The 19,147-nt window shown below is 36.3% G+C and overlaps 1 protein-coding gene across 1 annotated transcript in view; it reads right to left on the minus strand.

Annotated features, from left to right (window-relative positions):
* AHR (aryl hydrocarbon receptor) overlaps nt 1-19,147 on the minus strand; it is a 58,057-nt gene that overhangs the window by 20,633 nt on the left and 18,277 nt on the right. The window lies entirely within an intron of this gene.

Genomic DNA, 19,147 nt, shown 5'->3' on the forward strand with positions numbered 1-19,147 from the left:
TCTGAAATTCCCTGAAACCCCCTGTCAGAAGAAAATCTATTATACTTTTAATTTATATTTTATGCTTATTGAGGAACTTTGGAAGTTCGATGTAGAGATGCATAACCATGCCTGCCATTCTGAAAAACACTATACGCAGTTACACCAACTTGATAATGTGCAAATAATAAATGAGGGGGAGGAATTACACAAGGTTATCTACTGAATGATGTTCTGCTCCAAATCAAGATCAATTCACTGAGCTATAGGATGTATATACAATACAGCCTATACACTATAGTGGCTATACTCTTCACTGCTGGCAAGCCATGCACAAAGAGAGACATAACGTGCTTTGATGAATTGGAACCTAAGCCTTTTTGGAGAAACCAGAACGTGGATAAAAAGCTGCAGACAGTACATGATGAAAAAAAAATATATAAATAAGGATGGAAAGCACAGCTATAGAGATCATTAGAGGAGCACACTTTGATAAACCCACTCCATTACCTTTCGCTGATGGAAAAATCACAGGCACATCAGTGGCCACTCTATCACAACATGGGCTCACTGAACAGCCGCAGATAGGGTGAAGAGATTGCATCACAAGGGACTTCACAGTTTGAGACTTTGAAGGTGCATCACTAAGTGATGCTTTAAAACACCCACACTTTCACAGACTATGTGAGGAAAGGATATGTCATTTACGAAAAGTTTTTATCATCTTGACCAAAATCAATAAAGAGTTATAAAATTGAAGTGCATACGTTGCAGGTGTTCTTCACTGGTTTTCACAAATTTGATTCCTATACTGTAAAAACTAAATGCCATTTACTGGGGGGAAAAAAGAAAGAGCTTAGCTGGTATGAGAAAAAGCCAGTTTCATGTACCAAAAAAGCCAGCTAGATGAAACAAAAATCTGAATTACAAGTAGAACTCACTATTTGTTTTCACTACTTCTAAAAGAAGAGAAGAAGAAGGGAAGAAGAAGGGAAGAAGAAGGGAAGGGGAAGGGGAAGGGGAAGGGGAAGGGGAAGGGGAAGGGGAAGGGGAAGGGGAAGGGGAAGGGGAAGGGGAAGGGGAAGGGGAAGGGGAAGGGGAAGGGGAAGGGGAAGGGGAAGGGGAAGGGGAAGGGGAAGGGGAAGGGGAAGGGGAAGGGGAAGGGGAAGGGGAAGGGGAAGGGGAAGGGGAAGGGGAAGGGGAAGGAAAAAAATACCCCACACTTAATTTTTGTGGTAAGAGATTTCTACAGAAATGTAGTGTATATATACAAGCAGTGTCTGGGAAAAAATAATCTCTGACATAACTGCTTCTTCAGGTCTGAAACAGAATTCAAGCAACTCAGTTCTAATCACTGCCAAGATCCATCAATCATTTTAAAACCACATTATTATTTAAGAGAAGCAAGTATTAAGCAGTCTTCTTTCTTTCCAGAGAATAACATCCAGTATGAGAAAGTGCTTTGGGATAGCTACTAAAATGCCTGAGTCCTAAGCAGCATCCTGGATCAACCAGTAATACAAGAAGGAGAGATGAATTTCAGGAACTAACTGCTGAGACATTCAGAAATTAATCTCTTTATTATGATGCAGACAACCAACTTGCTTTGATCCTTCTGGAATTTTAGGAATAATAGTGCATCTAGGTCCTAGATGACCTTTGAAATTGCATTTCCCTCAATATAAGTCCTTTAGCTTTCACTTGTCATGGGATAAAATTCTCACATTCTTCATCTCTGCAAATCAGGTTCTTGAACTGAAGAAGCATTGAACACCAACTTTAACTACTCTTTGAATCAATCTGAAACCATACCTACACTGTGAGCAGCAGTCAACAAAATAACAAAAAAAAATATGTAAAGCAATAATCTTAACTCCTAGCAACAGAAGCATAGCAAAGAACAATGAGAACAATGATTTAAATAAATAAATAAATAGTCTGTCACCATTTCATCTTGATGCTGCTGATCCTTCCATAGAAGCTCGAGAACGGGATGAAAAAGGCTTTTTTCTACCTTCAAAACTTGTTCTCTAGGGTTTCTATTTGGCATCTGGAACATACAATTGGTATTCTCTTCCTTCCAGGCTGTCACTTCTGTTCTCAAAGAGAACTTCTGTTATTTCCTCACTTGAGAGCCAGCTGCTTTGAAGTCCTATCTCCCATATTCTGTTGAGTTCAGGTTACAAAAATGAAAGACCATGCATTATCCAGTGTTTGCACCCTTGAGTACCTTCAGCAGGAATCCTGGATACAGTGATTCCTCATTCTGTTTACAAGCAGTTACTACCGCAGAGGACTGTAGCTCTGTTGGAGGGTAAGCATGACAACCGTACCTGTACCAACACTATTGTCTTACAAAATATTCTGTCATCTGGCCAGGGTACAAGAGATGAGCATTGCCAGCACTGTATCTCATAGTGCTGGCAATACTAAATTTAGTCAAACTGTGTTCTCTTTCATTATTTCTTTCAAAGCTTGAAAAAAATAAACATTCTTGCAAAGCATCAGAAAGAGCATAATAAATTGTAATAGATTAAAAACCCATTAGTATTATTATTTCTGTGTTGAGTGAAAAAAGTTTTCCTGACATAAATGAATAAATTCACTCCACTTAGTGGTGCTCACCAGTGGAGCCTGCAGAGATCATTCTCAACTGAAACCTGAGCATTTCCACACCAAACATCTTTTACTATTATTAAATCAGTGAAGAAAAAGGTGTATACTTTAACAGACTTTTCATCTCAAGATACACCTGAATACGCAATTGTTCTCTGAGAAGCTTCAGGAAATTTTAGGAAGCTACTCTGTATTTAGGATCCTTTCTCTTTGCTACCATAACAGCTCTCTCGAGACAGAAAATTTTAACTGGGTCTTTTAAAATCACATTGTGACACAAACCATCACTCAAATCTGAATGGAGATCATTTTGCTGTTTAGGTGAATGATCTGCTCAAGTCAGTAACTGTATTGAAGTAACACTTGCCTAATACCACAAGTATATCATTAGCACAACAGTCATGCAGTTGTGGAATTTAATCTTAAAGAGATTCCCAGAACTGCTTTGTATCAAATTTTGGCATAGTTCCCACAATTAGGCCAAACAGGTCAAAGTTTGAGGTCAGAGCTAATTTAGACTGTTTCACAACCTCTCCAGTAGAATTATAAATTCAGCTAGTCTGTTCTAGATTACATTAACAAACAACAGTTCTCATGAGGGGGTAGTCCTACTCTCCTCAGTAACAAATACTAACCTCCTGCACAAAGTTCACCAGCCAAAACAAGACATTTCTAAAGGCCAGGAGAGCACTACTGAGAAAACTAAGTTTAATATTAAACTTCTGCCTAAATCATTAACATATGCTAAACTGCTGACTGAAGACCCATTTTAAGAGAGAGAAAATACTCTCTAACCATGTACCTATGTGCAACCTCTGCAACCTCATCTCCATTACCCGACATTATATGAAATATTTTGCATCCACTGCATCTGAGACCATAAAAGGAAAATATTTACAAGCTATTAATAAAAAGAAAAAAAACCACTATGCAGTTAAAGGTTTTCTGATGCATTGTGTGTAGATGCACTTTATGTATTTCGTACAAAACTACATTTATACTACAGAATATAAACTGTACATTTTACTAATAAAGTCAACATGCTGAGGACTGCTCCGTACTTAACAATTCAAGAAAAACACAATTCAGAATTATCATAATTTGGCCTCTGAAGTTTTAGTTACATTACATGAAGAAGGAAGATCTGTATGGGCTGCAGATAGAAGTGAAATGTTACTTCAGAAGAAATCGTTTTCAGTATTGTGCATTCTTAAATGTCACAGAATTAAACTTTGCATTTCCTATTCCTTCATTTAGAAATCCTAAATAATTTTCAAGCTAGCTTTATATTGTTTATTTATATCTTGCTAACAGATAATCAACTATTTACTCCACAGAAGTGGGGAGGAAAAAACAAAAAGCAATGTATGGTAGACAATTTATCTTGTTTTCTTCACAGAAATTCAAATAACTAAATGCCACTTAAAATTATAATTATTCTATAAATACAATAACATTTTGTCATTTATTTTGGTTGGATGGCTCTTGCTCTTCTGCAATGAGAGTTTTCACATGATCAGGTTTTTCAGCATCCTTATTTGGAATACTTACAAATGCTGAATCTTGCAGAAATCCTGCCTAGTTCTGATATCTTGACCTTCAATCATTCTTCCATCTACTAGCAATTACATCTGAAAGTTATGATGCATTTCAATGTGTATCTGCATTTTCATTTCTTACCAAGTCTAAAGAGGAAATTCATGTCTTCCTGGTAAGTTGCACTACAATATAGCTTATAAATTACAGAACATCTGATAGACAACAAAGTGTATTTTCCATTCATATCAAAATAATAAAATATAGAGAGATCACTAAAAAAAAATAGTTCTGACACAATCAAGACCAGTATATGCAAAGAACAAATTACAAAAGTAGCCATGAAAGCGGAACATCCACATTTTAGAAATATAAGCAAAATGAGGTTGGCACTGCATATCTGGGAGTGACTGGTGACAGAGCATCTTTTCCTTTTATGCATGTAAACCTTGGAGATCTTTTCCAACCTTGCTGATTCTGTGATTCCATGATTAAGACAATAATGGGTTCAATTTTTAAAGGATACATCTTAAAACAAGAAAACATCAGTATTCAGGAGCTGTATATATTTTGATATTTTCATAACAAAGTTCAAATTCGAGTTGAAAAAAAATGAAATGGTGACAGAAAATCCTTGAATTCAGAGGACATTGTGTTTTGATTCCTGAGCATATCTTAAGGTAATCTCAAGATATATAAAGATGTCCACATATTTAGGATGAGCAACTGAAGGAACCTATGAGCCATGTGAGACATATATTTCTTTATTTGGCCTCCAGGAAATCATTCCTGGCTCAAGAGAGAGGCAACACCACAAGGCAACTATCACAAGAGGATAAACCACGTCACTGTGAACACTTTCAAGTAAATATTAGCAGGTTGTGGCTGGTGAAGGAAAAGAATGAGACTGAGAGGGAATAGCATGTGTACTAGAACAAGGTTTAATGAGAAATGAAGAGAGAAAGAACAGAAAAAAAAGAAACAGAACAGGGTAAAAAGTGAGAGGACAGAGAGTCCAGGCCCTGCGAATTTCCAACTGTTTACAACAACTGTGGTACAGATACAAACTGCCTACTGATGTAAACAAATCTCTAGAAATCACAAATTTCTAGCCTTCAATTCAATTTTGTGCCAGTGTCTCAAATTGGAGTTACTGGGTACCACAAATGAACTGTTTAAATGATGACAGTTCTACACACGTGCACTTCTGAAGTTCCAGTCATCCAGAACCTTCTAGCCTAACCACAGTTCAACCCAAGTAAAATGCATACTCATCAGTTGTACAGGCAGATACAGCAGACGGAGCACAAGCCTAGCTATCTGTGAGGATATCTGAGGCCACAATAAATTTTCTTTAAGGGAGGAAGAAATGTAGTGTTTACTCCAAGCCGCTTATGCTAGGAAAGTTAATATCTCTCTCTCTCTGAAAGTAGCATTAGAAGTGCCTGAACACAAAAGGAACATTTAGGGGTTGCAACCAAAGCAACTATAAAATAAACCTTTATTTGTTTTCTACTCTAAACAGAATGATTTACACTTTAGTATTATCAGAATAAAGATTTTAAAACAAAGGTTCTAATAAGAATTGCCCTTGAATGTTCCGTGAAACATCAATGAAAACAAGCATAGGAAACAACAAAAAAAACAGTAAATATTTTGCCAGGGTTGCACTGAAATTACTAAAGGTACAGGTACAGAAGTTCCCAAGGGGCTTCTGTACTTACCCTTCAGACAAGTCTTCATACATATTTTACACTCACCAATGGAAAAGTGAAAAAGCAACACACATTACATGAATCGCTGCAGGAGTCTAAAATATTCTCTTCATTGCAACCAATATCTAATCAATGTACATGAGAAATAAAGACAGCACATAACATTTTCTCATTACAAATTGTTATGGGTTTCAAGCTTGGGATATTTCAGATTAAACTAACAAACTAATTTTAAAATAACATCAGATTTCCCTCATTATACAAAAAAAAAAAAAAGGGTCTACAGGGCAGAAATACAATTTTCCATTTATCTGTGATCAAACACTAGGCTTAAATAATTTATCACAAAAGATATTTTTAGCATGAGGAAGTCTGTTGCTTGCCCTTTCAAAACTGACACCTCTGTGAGTTCAGACCAGTGCTACTTGATTTCCAGATCTATGACAAGGATAAATTTCTAATGTTTAGAGCTATAAATCATAAGTGACAAAAAGTTGGCAAGACTGTCACCATTTTTTCCTGTCTAAACTTATATCAAATTTCACTGGCCAAGACTCAAAGGGAGCCGTGAATTCCCCAGAAATTACAGTTTTGGATCACAAGATTATTCACGTGACAGCGAGCTTACAGTTTTATATATAAAATATACTGATGCTTGATAAAATTGAACAACATAAACAACAAACAGAAGCAGAAAAACCTTTCACAAGGTTTTAAAGCCCTTCTGTATACTCTCTGCTCGTAAACCTTCTTATCCAGGAACACTGTTACATTAACATTTTAATCCCTGTTTTTAGTCTACTATTCATATGCTGTACTTGGATACATATTAGGGTGCATACTGTATCTATAAAATAAGATTTTCATCTAAATATTTTATATCATTTAAATAATTTCATTAAATGGCATATCTGCAGAAAGAGTTCATACAAATGCAAAACAACATTTTGAAAGGTCTTAAGGTTTTATTAGGCAAACCAACAAGTCTGTTATCTACTTGCTGTTTTACTATAAGCAATGTTACATGTTTACTGAACTACTACAAAACTCATTTAAAATAAAAGATATATTTTAATGGTTGGTTGTACTGAGAAGCCATTGTTCTATCAAGTGCGTAACTACATAGGTAAATATCAAACAGCAGGAAGAATAAAGCCATAAACTTCTGCTTAATAACACCTGCAATATGGGAATGTCTGCTCTCCCTTGTGTTCTTTTCTAACCTGCAAGAAGTCTATTATGAGAGAAATGTAAGCTCTTTTCCTGATGGAAAGCTGAACAGGTACAGGCAGGGAGCTGGGCAGGAGCACACCTTACCTTCCCAGTGTATTTGAGAAGAGTTTCACATACAGTAGCTTCCCAAACCAAAAAGCTGATAAGATTCTGGATTTCCATTGCTGTGTTGGAGAAACACTGCAGACTAAACTGTTAAATATCCTTACAGGGTGATGTTTTGAATGCAACAGAAAGGTGTGGTTTCCAAAACTAACCTTTTCCAACGTTAAGACAGCATTTTAAGGCAGTTTAAGTAAGTATCAAAAAATGAGAAAGAGAATCTTGTGGTTTTTGCAGGTTTTCAGTGTATTTATCTTCAGTGCATTTTTCACGTGATTACAGATGCTTTTATGACGCTGTTAAATACAGGAGTATAAGTTAACTCATATCAGATACTCTGGACAAGTGTGTATGTGTGCACGTGTGAATGAGAGAAGACAGGTTGATGACAATGAGGAATTTATCAAAAATATGTAAAGAAGTTGAGAGGCTGGATGGGTTTGTGGTTCTGACAGAGCCTTCCTGTGCAACGTGGTGGAAGTTATACAGGCTCCACATGCTTCATTTCCTTAACTAGAAAACAAGAATCAGAGCACCTCTGACTACAGCACTGCTGCAAGGATAAATACAGGAAAGATCCAGAAGGTCAGATTCTAAAATTGGGAACCTTGGAGAGAGATTATAGTGCCTCATATGAAATTTATATGAGATAACACAGTGTGGTTGGAATGGTATTTCTGTTTTCACAAGCCTGTTTTCACAGGACAGAAAACTGGGTTTTTTTAATCAAGTATCAGAAAGCAGAATTATCAACAGTGAGCGCTGTATAGATTGCAGTTAAGGGTTAGACTGTGACATAACAGAAAACTGTGTCCTTTTCATCATGATCCTAAAGAAGGAAGAGGGAAGGAGATCAGGTGGGGATCCCTATGCATAAGAGACCTGCAAAAGAGCAGCTGAATTCAATAAGGAGGAACTGAGGCGAACAGGTCCTTTGCCTTCTGTCACCTGCTCTTCCCCAAAGGGATGTGAGGCCTGCGCAAGGCAGCACAGGAAAGACCTCCTTTCCCAGAGAGAAGTGGTCTGATAAAAGAAAAAAGCACAGAGTATCACTGCCTTGCAAAGCTCCTTTATATATTCTAACACCAGAGGGATTTTTACTAAAATTTACACTTTGAGCTTTAACACGTGCTTTACTGCCAGACAACTTACACACTGGCCTTCCAGAAATGCAACTAACAAATTGAACATGAAGCATGTGAACACAGCCATAGCATAGATAGCATGAAAGTTCAGTTTGCTCTGTGACTTACTGGACACTTCAGAAGTTCTGATACACAGAACTCTTCTTTGCCTTAATAATATTTTAAAAACCTTTCATGATTTTAAGATTTAAAACTTAATCTAGACCTTTACTCATGATTTAAACAATCAGTCAATTTAAGGCTCTGTCCCTGCTAATTCCACATCCTTTCATAGCAAACACTATAACAAGGACAACAAAAAATTATCTCAGTATCTTCATTCCAAATTGAAACAACAGTCATCTTTGTCAAAACATCAAATTATTATCAATAAAACGGCCTGGTGAATCAAGGTGGGAATTGCTGTTAACACATAGCCTTAGAAGTCAAGGCAGATACATGAACAGTATTCGTTAAGCATCACATTTAATTGCACCAATGATTCACATAAACAAAGAAAGCTCCTGCCTTGAGTAGGTTGCCCTGAAGGCCAACCACACAAGAACAAAGGATGAGATCCCATCTCAGATTTCTAGCGCAAGATTTCAGTTTCTTGTCTAAGTTTCATTCTCTGTAAGAACTATACAACCTGCATGGACTTGCATAGGGTTTTATTTATTTATTTAAAACTATTTAGAAATATAACTTACTGTGAGAATCTGCCAGCACAATGGACCTTTCTAGAACTGAACCTTGCAATGGAGCTGAGAACGTACCCATATATTGTCACAGCACACTGAAGTTTCAGCTCATAATATGCAACATCTCAACTGAAAAGGGATTTCCACCCATTTCCACGGAACATTATTGCATAGATTTACAGAATATATGAGCATTTGTTAGATGAACAAATACACAGTTTCGCTGTCTATTCATTTCACACGCTCTGTTCTTGTTTGGGAACTCCCCATATTTAGATTTCTAAGAAAGCTGATAGACATCTGAAAGGCTGCAAGTAATTACCATTTCCTCTTGAAAAGAAATGGACACATTTTCAGCCTTCATTGCAGCTGAAGTACCCTCAGAAAGTTAAGCTGAAAGGCAGAATGTCTTACTGGAGACAGCAACATTTTCGGTCACTGCTGAAGAAATTTAAAACTGCAAAGGAACTTCTAGTAACCACATAATTATAACAGATATCAAGCAGGATTTTAAGAACTGCTAGTGCCTCCTCTTTTCTTCTGAGATTACAGTAAGACTCATTTTGCTTTTAGAAACCTTCAAAACACCAGCACAAATTTTATCATGTCCAACATATTTCTATGTCTTACTATGACAATTGTTCTCATTAACTTAAATATTTCTGCTCTCTTCTCAGCATTATCCTACCTGGTGTGTTCATAGACAGCAATCATAGCCACTTAACCTCCACTTTGCTATGCTAAACATGACAAAATCAGAGTTCTCAATGAAATATATGCTCTCCAGGACTTCTCTACACCTGTTCTAACTGTATCTGTAAGCCCTAACTTGATTTTCTGTGCTGAATGACAGCCCTTTCTCAGATCTTCCAGATTCTCAATCATTTTAAATTCAACTCAGAAACTGGAGTAAACATGCAGGGATTGTTTTGTTTTAGGAAATATATATATATTTATACATGTTCACACATACTTACACAGGGACTGCTCTGAAGGTAATGCTTCTAATTTTATTATGTTGGTTCATGACATCAGAGGCAGATGGTGGTGGTATGGCAACAGATGTTGAACCTCCCCACCTATATTCAATGACATTTCACTGCCATGCAGAGGGGCAGCCTGACAAAATGATGTCTGACATGGAAGTTTGTATGAAGCAAAGGAATAAAATTTAATTTCTCCACGAGGAAAAAATTGCATCCATTCACACTCATCGGCACTTGCTGAATATTTATGGAGATCAAGCAGCAGATGTCAGCACAGTAAGGCAATGGGGTGGTATGTTTCTGCCATAGCAATACTGATGTGAAAGTAGAGCTACATTCTGGATGGCCACACACAGCTGTCACACCATGAAGTCAAGAGTATCTCAAGCAGCCCATCTGCACAAATCAGCAGACTACAACCAGGAATTTTGTACAAAGCTTAATCTTAACTTCAGTGCATTGGAAATGATGGTGGCAATGATGTAACATAAATAGTTCCACAAATGTTCACGGAAGAACATAAAGAACACCATATATAAGTTTGTCTGGACCTATTGAACCAAAGATGAAGGTGACAGTCGCCTGGATTGCATAATTGCCAGTGATGAGAGACGGCATCAATGCTATGAGCCAGACTCAGAACAGCAGTCCATGAAATGGCAACGTGTGAATTCTCTGTCAAAAAGGAAGTTTGAGACACAGCCTCAGTGGGCAAAGTAATGTGTGCTGTCTTTTGGGATGGGAAAGGGGTGATCCTTCTGTTTTTTCCGGAACCCAGACAAACTATCAACTCTGACCGCTGCGTTATGATGATGACTGAGCTGGAGGTTCAAACTTCCAGAGCCAGGCTAGAGAAGAAGGCAGCCTTTCTCCTACAACATGATTACACCACACCTTATACCAGTTTGAAGACCACAGAGCACACTGCCAATTTTGGCAGAACTATCCTACCATACCTATTACATACTCTGACTATGGTACCTTCTGACTTTCATCTGTTTGGGAAAGTATAAGATAAGAAAATGTTACCCACACAGTCTATCAATGATGTCACCATAGCAGCTGTGAAACTGGGTCACCTCCACTGGTGCAGCTTCGGTGGGTTGGGGCCTTCTTTTTGTTTGTATGTTTTTTTCATACAAGTAGCATGCAGGCTCTTGTTAATCACTGATGAAAATTCATAGCTAATGGTAAAATACTGTTCTGTACCTGAGAATTTGCTCCATCCAATGCTCTTTATATCCGTTTTATTTTCCCATGAAATAAATAGGAGGCATTAATTTCAGAGCAACACACATATACACACATGCGCGTGTAACATTATCTATCCCATTTTAGTATCTGCACATAATATACTGAAGTTCCACACTTCCCACTTTGCTACAGATGAATCCCAACTCCTTTCACTTCCGTGGAAGTAAGTTCAAGTTGAGGTAATACCTATCATCCTTCCTGTTGAAAATTTTGTATCACACAAAAGAATAAAAAAGTTTCCTAAATCTGAAAGTTGAAATTAGAAGTCAGGTTCTCAGCTGGGGCACTAATCACAGAGGACAAGATCAGTCCCAGATCCAGACCGTGCTGAAAGAGCCATTCAGCTATGTTATAGCTGGTTTTATGAGAAATGAATAAGCTGAATCAGAAAACTCAGATTTGAAAGAAGTTTAAGTAAATTAATTAACAGAAATTGGAAGACATTTAACCAGGAGCATACCGAATTAATTTTGACAGCATATTTCTTGTGCTGTAAAATGTGTTCTTTACAGATAGGGCCACATTGGTAAGGACAGATACCCACAGAACGCAGACTGTAATGGAGAATTAGCATTCACTGTATTGGGCTTCCACAATGAAAAGAAAAACAGAAACAAGTTAAGAGTCAAAAATTCATTTCAGCTTTATTTTAAGTGCTACAATGTGCATACATTTGTTTGTGAACACCTGCAAGATATTAAATTTGTTTTTACAATTCCATAGACTGTTCAGGGCCTTACTAAGATAAATGTATTTTAGTTTCTTTGGTATAAAATTTCAATTAGAAGTTTGTGCCACGTCTCACCAAGAATACTCAAATTCTTATTAGATTAAGCTCAAATCAACTCATATTTTAACAGTGTCTTTTTTTCCCCTTTTTTGTAATCTCCTGCCAATACAGCAGAAGATCAAATAAAGAAAATCTAAACATGAGGTTTCACTTATCCTGCCACAAGAAGTAATGTTCAAGGTGGCAAAGACAGATCTGTTAGATAATTACATATTTTTTGCTAAATTGTTCCACATGCTTGAAAGACTTGGGATTCAGCCAGGAAGAAAAGCAAAGGCACTTCCAGTAGTTGAACAGTTCCTCCCCAAAACACGTGTCAAGTTACCTTAATGTAATTGCTCCTCATGTAAGAAGATTAATATCAAACTACTTCTGTCCACTATAGTGGACAGGAAAAAATGCAATTCTAGAAATGTATGCATTTTGCTTTAGAAAATCAAAATAGAATGTGCAAAAATTGTGCAAAAATACTTTGAAGTATTCTGTTTATAATTTTGTATTCCTGGCTCCATCTGCTTTACAAGGGCTTTTGAATTACTAATATTTTTAAATATACTCATTTGACAGTTGTCATTAATGGGAATTTTATTTTTTTTATAAACATTGGAAGTTTTTACACCATCTTTGTTTTATTAACTAATAGAAACTTCATTTTACTCCTAAGTCTATAATTTAAGACACTTGTTTGCGTCCTAAATTGTATCTACCGGTTTAAGGATTAGCTTTGATCAAACAGAGTGACATCCTATTATTAGTCTTAACGTGGTCATCAGGAAAATGCTCAGGCAACAGGGTACAAGATGATTCTGAGTTCTCAAGGGCTCAGAGAGCAAGCATTAATGACAGCAGCACCACTTCCTTCCTGCATTCCTGGCCTTTGATCAGGAAGATTCCAAACTCATCAAGATTTTTAATTAGTTCTCATAAATTACACCATATTTTGATATTCTTTTTCTTCCCCAACCATACAGCTGCTGTGTTTTGAAGAAATTAGTACCAGTTGACTCTGGGCGCAACAAATGCAGCTTTATCACCCTGACAGCCCACAGAAGGACCAGCAATGTCAGAATTTTCACTGAGAGCTGTATGCCTCTCCCTTTCTATCTCTCACACCATCATTACTGTAAAATAAATAACTAAAAACTGTCAATCAAAACTGAAATGATTTTATCTTTACAAGACAATTCATTACATAAATATATAAAAGGAAATAAAAGAATGTGTACTTCTCTGAGATGAAAAGTTCTTAAAGGACTTTGGTAGCATTAACATGCAAATAAATTTCAGATTTCATTTTACAAATCTGCAGCAACATTCTATTTACGTCCAATAGCTTTAGTATAACACAAATAAAAGTATACAATATTTTTTCTTCATTCACACACGTGACATGGCACCCACGTATTATAGCCTGCTGTCAGGGACAGTGTTGGTTTACAATGCTAAAGGAAACAAATCTTGTATTCCATTACCTTTACCCAGCTTACTCTAAGATTTGCTACAAATCATTTTCATATGCTTGAATTCATTTGTTCTGTTTGCATTAAATTAAATTTGCTAAAATTGGAAAAAAAAGTATAATCTAAAAGGAATGGAATGTTTCATACTGCCAGTTTCTACAGCTAACATAGAATACAATATTAGAAAGCAAGAATAAGACTCTGCAATACAGCCTAATTGAACACTAAATGTTATTGTAGTTCAGTTTTATATATCTGCATTCCAAATCAATGTAAAGTTGAGGGAATCTCATCCTCATAGTATGATAACACAAGAAATAACAGAAATAAATTCAGTGTCTCAAAGGACTGAAGGAGATGACTTGTGAAGATAAGAAAGTCATCCAACACTACCCTCAGTTTTCTTTCCCACCTGAAAGTGAGTATTTCTAGCTGTACAACCTGGAGAGCTTAACAAGAGATGTATTTGCCCTTAAGCTATGGTAGTTGATAGCATATGGTGTTCATGTAAAGAAAAAACAATAGCACTTCCTTAATATTGTCAGCAGCAGAATGCTGTAACTCAACATTCAAAGCCACCCAAGCTTCAGCCATTTCTCCAAAGCTCAACAGCTAATTCGAGCCAGAAGCTTGAATCAAGTTTAGTAGAAATAGCAACTGCAGCCTACTGATTTTGCAAGCTCCCACCATAGACACTGAATGATATCTGCAAATCTGATGACTAAATATTGAAAATCCCTAACTCATCATCTATCAAAAAGATGAAGATGACTACTGTCATCTTTTCTCCATAAATTTCAACATTCCATAAATAGCTCATTTTTTTACTCTTTATGAAACAAACACATCCAATTAAAAAAACAACCCCACACATGTGGCAAGGTGGTAAAAAAATGTTAGTGATTTATTATTATTATTTACCAATTTAGGAAAAGTGAAAATGAGTACCTGTCTCCAGTTCTGCAGTGTATACATGCTTAAATTAGCCAGTTAAATGAAATCATGACTTCCAACTGCTGTCTCAGGTACGTTGCACAAGCACAAAAGGACATTAAAAAGGCATATTGGTACTGATTATTATGCTAGTATGCAGGCAGAAAAAGGTTCTGATCCATACAAAGCAAAAACAACCTGTGGGATACTTATGGTCTATTTACACAAAGCATATCCAGAACATCTGAAATAGAATTAATACTGTTCAGTCTCATAAAAGGAAGACATTAAACTGACAGGAATTCCTTCTTCAGGAGAGCTTGGCTCTCTAGGTCAGATTTAAAAAAAAATTATTACATTGCTACAAACGTTTTTATCCTACTCCTAGCTTTAGCAACCAAAAAAGTTATTAAAAATAGTGTCTGTATTACCAATTTTCTTTTTCTGCTCTTCATGCATGAAAGGTTGTGAAAACTGCAAATACTTTCTTCTCAAACACAACACTATTTAACTTAATTTGCCAGTTTAACTTGGCTTACCTCAAGGATGAATTACAAATAAACCTAGATAGAGTTCAATACGTGTTTCATAATAATCAGAAGAGGAACTGTGGGTGTTTAGTCTAGTTAGTACTGTAGTAACTAAACGTTTTGCTTTTATGTGCCAAACAGACTTCCATTCTTAGATTCCAGTGCCAAAAAAATCTACTATTTCATTCCAAACGTTTAGCAGTAATACACCAACTATCCATGTATAAATATAAAGCTGCCAATTTTGCAGAACAAATTCAAATGACAAAATACTTGACATTCAACCTGTTTCTTGCAAGCAACTTACCCTGCAAGCAGCACAGTAAAATGTTTCAACTATTGTAAAAGCTCATCTTGTACATAAAACTAAAAATCAAATTTGGGTAGAGCATCTGATTAGAATTATAATTGTTGCAAGGCATAAAAACAATAAAAATAACCTTTTATAAAGTCATTTATTATCTGTATCCTCTAACTCCATTTATCTGAAATAGGTAATATACTTCTACAGGGTGTCAAAGTGGGATGACTTTTAAAACCAATTTTAAATTTAAATCCAAAGTTCGTGGTTCATTATGTCCTTTTTCAGAAAGGAGACAAACAATTTCAGAGAAATATATGGAAAAAATGATGTGGCAGCAACGTTACACAAACTTACTGTGATGGCTGCTAATTTACCGGATTTTGAGATTCATTTTTTAATTACTGGAAAAGAAGCAAATTTAGTTTAAGAGTAAATCCATTATGATTACTATACATGTCTTAAGAGGCAAAGAGTTTGTAGCCTTAATGTGTATCTTAATATAGTAAATATCCCATCTCAAGGGACTTTAATTCTCTTGGTTGATTTTTTTTTACTAAAAAAGTTGCACTTAGTGAAATGCCATTAATGTTTTAGTGTTTTGGTTACTTCTGATTACAATGATGAAATTGCAAAGAAAAAACACAAAACTATTAAAATATGAAACAAGCAATTCCCTAGACATCTTACAGATGCTGCCAAAGAAGCTACACCCTCTGCTAGGCATTAAGTTTCTAATTAGGGGAGATGTAATTCCCATGGATCATTTCATGGTGATGACATCAAAAGTGATAAGCCTGACTGCTTAGCTTTCCAGAGAATCTTCTGCATATCAACAGGCCTATAGTGTACCTACAAGCAACTTGTAGTACAGTCTCCACTTTAAGTCTCAAACTTGGAGTTCAAATTCTTGATGAACCTTAAGAAAGGCCCTCATATCATCTATAGATTTCTTTTCTCTGATAGAAAGAAACAGAAAGGAGAATTTCTGGTCATGACATATTAAGTCAGTAAACAGCGCTGTCCAGATTGGAATTCCCTCCAGGGAAAGATGAAGCCCTACACAGGTGCCTGCTGAGCAGGTCATGAAGCACACAGGTAGAAAGCATAGTTTGGGAAAAAAAAAATATATGTATATATACATATATATTAAGGCAATTCCTCTGAAATTCTCTTACACTTTCTGTTTAGGCCAATATGGCTCTAATTTGAAGTTTAATAAGGCTGTGGGCATGGAGTTGGCTAATGCAGCCAAGGAATCTTCTGAATACTTGAGTATATTCTGAATAATTGAGTATACCTCAAGTATTGAAATATTTACACAGAGTACCCATGTTTTATGGAATAATGAAATAAATGTGATCCACTTTATGAAAGACAGCAATTGTAGGGTTGGGGCCATTACCAAATTAAAGGAAGACAGATTTTTTCCCCCCCAAATGATCTCACACAGAGAAGACCTCATGCTGTTTTCAGTAGCACATGATTTTGAAAGACTCTGCAAAGGCCCTGTTGTGGGATGGGTTTAAGGTAGCAACGATTACAGAACAATTCAACCTAACCATACCAATACTGTACTGAGATTGAAAATATCAACTAGTATAACATTAGCATCTGCCCTCTTTCACCTTATTTCCCTCCTCGTTCATTTCCACTGATGACTCTCATCTAGACAAATTGTGATTTCTGAAAGATCAAAATTTATGTGTGTGCTTATTGGGAGAAGACGCAAAAGTCAACATGGCTACATTGCTGCCTGGGACACTTATAAGCTTACACTGGGAAAGCAAGGTAAATTAAGAGGCTAAAAGAGATGGAGGGTCTCACTCCTCTCTCAGCGGACTGGTTGCTAACTGCCAGTTACCAGACCTCAGACAGACAGTGGCAAAAAACATGCAACCAGCAGACATAGGATAATTTGTTCCCACTCTTGCAGTTCAGATAGTTTTCACAGTGTCTTAAAATTAAGAACCATATCTCTAAAATGTAGTGGCCTTTCATATCTTTGTCAGTAATTATGTCCTTCTCAGAACTCAAGATTCTAGCTAATAACAATGATAACAAATTAAAATGCTTTGCAAATGAATTCGATGAAACCTTATGCCACTGAGCCCAATTTTCTGAATTAAAACTGAGTCATCAAACATCTGCCAGAACAAAGAAAAATCTGAAATAGGATTTGGGTACTAGGGACAGAAGAGAGGAGCAAATGATCGGTACCAAGAGAAATGAGAAGGTTATGGCTAATTGTAGTACAAGCACAAAATTTTCTATCAAAACTGAAGGTGCAGCAAAATTTCTAATACCACTCTCTATATATAAACATGGCAGACTCATCTGAGCCCACCTGTTCTAGAGAAGCAACACATTTCACGATGTGAGGCACTCCTCAGCACTGCTACTTGCTGCTTCACATACTCAGTACTTCTAGAAACTTCATGCTCCCACTACTGTGGGAAATAGAAGTTGGCTGAGAAGGAAACCACCTTGCATAACACAGTACTCAGAAGTTTGAGTAGTCAGCCACAGCTTTTCATTTTTCCAATTCTCAACAAACAGATCTTTTTGTATCACTAGTACAAAAGGTTGAAATAGTAACGGAAACACCTTATCAACTGAAACTGTCTGGTGACCTTTCTTCTGATATGGTTTGAGTGAAGCACATACCTAATTTGCTCTTCAGATCTGAAGCAAGTTCAGTATTTAAATGCTGGCTTTAAAATATCTTACAAGTATGCAAGTCAGACTAAAAGGAACTGGAAAGTTATGAGCAACAGTAGTGACTTTTTTCCCCTATTTATAGAACTAATTTTATTTTCAACACCTTACATTATATTCTATTCCTCTATTTAAAATATCAAAAGGACAGCGAATCGAGACAGTCTTTCTTACATTACAGAGCATATGGTGTTAATCAATCCCGCTGACTTATGCAAAAATGCCTGCTGTGTCCACATGCAAAATGCTTTCCAAAATGTAACTTGTGGAGTAATTGGATTATTCTCCCTACAATATTACACCCACATACAGTAAATGTTTCTTTTAAAAGTTTCAACAGTAGCTTTGCATTCTTAAAACACAGCTGAAGTTTCAGCACAAAAGAAATAAGTTTTAAAAGCCCTTCACTTAACAAATAAAATTAAAAACGCCTTCACGTCAAAGATGTGAAAAGCTACTGTATGCAAGCAAATTGCTCACAGTTTGATCAGAATACAATTATCTCAAGCTCTGCTACATGAGATGGCTGAAGTTCATTACAAAAAAAAAACCCTCATGCTTTTTTTTTTAATGTTGATTTTTAAAAGAATGAGTAACAACATTATTCAGTGTGGAATGTTGAGCATTAATGCACAAGTCTCCCTTACAAAAGGTGGACAATATCTTCAGTTGCCACAAAGTGGTACTTAAAGTGCTATGTTTTCTTAAGTAGAAGGATCAACAACTAAATCAACAACTAAGTTGTATATTTTTTTTCTTAAGTGACTAACTGAGTGATGCTGAACTTAGTTCACAGCATGCTAATTAATCACTCCAGAAACATCATACTAAGTCAATAAACACCTACCTCCAAAACTGAGAATTCAGTGATTGCTTTTGGAACACTTAGTCTTTGTTCACACAAACACTTGCACTACCTAAAGCAGGTATTCCCACACTGTGGTATGTGAGATACTCGAAAGTTATTTTATCTGCAGAGTTGGTATCAGTAGCCACAGATCCTGACTTGAGGAAGTAATAAAATCTGAAGCTGCCACAACACTACATAGCACAGTCTCATCCCCTTAATGCACATCCACGCTTCTCATTTAGAACACTTCCATTGGACTCCCAAACTGAGAGATGGAGTAGAATTTATTGGGAATGGAAAGGCAAGCAGCCATTTTTGA

The sequence above is a fragment of the Cyrtonyx montezumae genome, unplaced genomic scaffold, assembly GCF_038088225.1.
Source record: "Cyrtonyx montezumae isolate F1298 unplaced genomic scaffold, pur_monq_1.0 scaffold_8, whole genome shotgun sequence".
NCBI lineage: Eukaryota > Metazoa > Chordata > Aves > Galliformes > Odontophoridae > Cyrtonyx > Cyrtonyx montezumae.